The sequence below is a fragment of the Lathyrus oleraceus genome, chromosome 6 (genome assembly GCF_024323335.1).
Source record: "Lathyrus oleraceus cultivar Zhongwan6 chromosome 6, CAAS_Psat_ZW6_1.0, whole genome shotgun sequence".
NCBI classification, from domain to species: domain Eukaryota; kingdom Viridiplantae; phylum Streptophyta; class Magnoliopsida; order Fabales; family Fabaceae; genus Lathyrus; species Lathyrus oleraceus.
The window spans coordinates 105539356-105542965 of record NC_066584.1 but is presented as its reverse complement, the minus strand read 5'-3'; positions in this window follow the sequence as shown (position 1 = coordinate 105542965).

The following is a 3610-nucleotide window of genomic DNA, read 5'->3' as shown; positions in this document are numbered from 1 at the left end:
CTGTTGTGAAATTTTTATGCTTAGCATGATGATTGGAAATGTGCAGCTTGATCTGTTACATGTTATCATGATGTGTTAGGTCTGCTATGATGCTTGTTTCTGCAGGTTTTGTGTGGTGCTGCAGTAGGATAGCTATGGCTTGTTTCTGCAGGTTTTGTGTGGTCTGCTATGATGCATGGTTCTGCAGGTTTTGTGTTAGGTTTTTTGTTCATGATTTCCTTTTATTGCCTTGGTTTGGTTTGGTCATGTATGGTGCATTGTTATGTCACTTGTTTGGTGCATTGTTATGTCACTTGTGATAGGATATTAAGTGAACTATATGCATACTCAAATAAGTGCAGTTTAAATATTATGCAGTAAATTAACAAACAGTATATGTATATATATTTGCAGTCTGAAAATAATCCGTCGATGGCGATGCCTACAGCAAATCCATCTCAAACTATTGATTTGGACAAACATGAAGATGGTAATGTTCAAAAGAAAAAGAAAAGGAAAGTTGGAGAAGTTGGTGATTCTAATGCTAATGATTCTAATGATGGAGATTCAGGTAAACAAAAACCTTGTAGGCCTAAATCTTGGGTTTGGGATCATTTTACAAGAGACATTTCGGGTACTCGTGCTAAGTGTAATTGGTGTACGAAGTCGTATGCTGCTGATTCACACAAAAATGGAACCACCAATTTAAATAACCATTTGTTGCATCAATGTAAAAAAATTCCCAAGAGTGATCTTGATCCTACTCAAACCACTCTTAGCCTTCAAGAAGGCGGTAAAGCAACTAGTAATAATACACTTGTTGGTATCCATTTTGATGTTGAATTATGTAGACAAGCCTTAGCTAGAATGATAATTGTGGATGAGTTGCCTTTTTCGTTTGTTGAAAATGAAGGATTTCGTTATTTTATGAGTGTTACACAACCTAGGCTCCCACTTCCGGGAAGGATTTCAATTGCTAGGGATTGTTTGAGTCTTTACATGAGTGAAAAACATAAGTTTAGAGACTTGTTTACTAAAACAAATCAAAGTGTCTGTCTAACAACTGATACTTGGACTTTCGTGCAAAATATTAATTATATGGTTCTTACTGCGCATTTCATTGATCAAGACTGGAAGTTGCGTAAAAGAATTCTCAATTTTTGTCCAATAACATCTCATAAGGGAGAGATAATTGGGAAAAAGATTGAAAAGTGTTTGGAGGGTTGGATGATAGATAAGGTTTTCACCATCACAATTGATAATGCTGCTTCAAATGATGTTGCTATCTCTTACCTAAAAAATAGAATGGAGGATTGGAATTCACATCCATTAAAAGGAGAGCATTTACACGTCAGATGTTGTGCCCACATTCTTAACCTTGTTGTCAATGATGGGTTAAAGTTGAAGAAAATGCATTCTTCAATTTCCAAAATTAGGAGTGCGGTTCGATATGTTCGTTAGTCACCTGGCCGTTTAGATAGGTTTAGGACATGTATTAAAGAAGTTAGGATACAAGACAAGTCTACAGTGCAATATGATTGTCCCACTAGGTGGAACTCCACATACCTTATGCTTGAAAGCGCATTGAAGTTTCAAAAGGCCTTTAAAAGATTAGGTGAGAAGTGTGTTGAGTATGCGATGTTAGAAGGTGGTATCCCAAATAATGAGGATTGGGATAATGCCAAGTGTTTTGTCAAATTTTTGAAGTTATTTTTTGAAATCACTACAAAGGTGTCAGGTTCAACTTATGTAACATCTTCTACATATTTCATGGAACATTGTACGATATTGAGGGCATTGAAGACTTGGACGGAATATCATAAAGATGACCCATTACTTACAAATATGGCTAATGCTATGAACGACAAATATAATAAGTATTGGGGGGATGTCATAAAGATGAATAAGCTAGTCTTTATTGCTGTCATTTTTGATCCTCGGCGTAAGTTCCAGTTTATTCGGTGGGGATTGGATAAGTTTTATGATAAGGAAGTTGCTGATTCTCTGTGTGATAAGGTGAGGCAAACATTAAACAAAATGTTTGAAAGCTATAGTCTTTTCTTAAGTAAAGGCCAAGTCGAAAGTGATGCACAATAAATAGAGCCATCAGAATTTGTTACATCTTCTAATCATATGGATGATCAATTTGAGAAGGACATGGACCAAGATTCAACTTTAAATAAAAATGAAGTGGGTTTGTATCTCATGGAGACGAGGGAGAAGAAAAGTCAAGATTTTGACATCTTGAATTGGTGGAAGGTAAATTCCACCAAATACCCTACTCTTGGTATAATGGCTAGAGATATCTTGGCTATGCCAATATCTACTGTTGCTTCGGAGTCTGCTTTTAGCACCGGGGGTAGAGTTCTTAGTTGTTATAGGAGCTCTCTTACACCAAACACTGTTGAAGCTTTGATATGTGCACAAAATTGGTTAAGATCTTCCCCTTTGAAAGTGGATATTGAAGAGCACTTGGAAGACTTGGAGAAGCTCGAACAAGGTATATATAAATTTGTAAACTTTATTTGTTCATGATTCTATTTTATTCAATTGTTTGTTTTGTCTAACATTTGTTAATATATTTGATATATTTTTAGAAATGGCTCCGATCCCGCAACTAAATGAAGGATTTTCTGATATTGAATATGATTAGTATACGTGCTTGAAAAAAAGGTATGTGTTTTAATATTTGCTTCCTTTTAAATTCCGTTGTGGATAGGGATTATATTAGTATGTGTTTTAATATCTCTGTTTGTCGTCAACAGGTATAATATATTTCTATGCTTTCTTTCTCTTGCATTGTTATTCACTTGGATCTTGAATCGGTTATTCTGATTTTTGTTCAGGAATGCTCAACCGCAGTTTCAGTTTATCGTTATGAATCGCAGAAATACAGGTTCAGATTTGTTGAAATTTTACTGTTCTTCAGATTTGGTATAAAGATCCTTTATATTTGTATAAGATCATGTTTTACTGTTTTGCTGATTACGTTAATTTGAAACCTAATGAACTTGTTATTGTTGCCATTGCTGCGCAAATCTTAATTCCTGAACTAATAATATCCAAATGTAGTTACTGCTTAATATTAATTCCATGATAGGTAATCAATCAATCAGTAGGTTGTTGCACACAAGATCGATTTTGTTGAAGTCCAAAACCATTAACTTTCCAATTAATCAACTTCTAACAATTTCCAAAATCAAATCATTTACCAACAGAAAATGTTGCTAAACTACTAACTAATTCACATGAATTTAACACTTTTTAACATTCACTTAACCAACATTATAACAATTTTTTTTAGAGAAAAATGATTATCCTAAACTAACTGTCATGAATACAGTTCAACTAAATCTAACAGGTTCTACTTGGTTCAATTACCATTAACCACTCAATTGAGTTAACCATAACAGACTATAATAAACTAACAAAACCTGCAGTCTGTAACAGAAAATATACATGCACTAACAGGTTATCAAATCCATAACAATTTCACACAAACTTCATCCTAACCCGTAACCTACAATGGACAGTAACTTAACAGATCCTAACAACAAACTAACAAACTCATCTAACTAATTCTTAACAGATAATTAACAGTAAGTTAATTTCTAACTGGTTTGAACTAGCA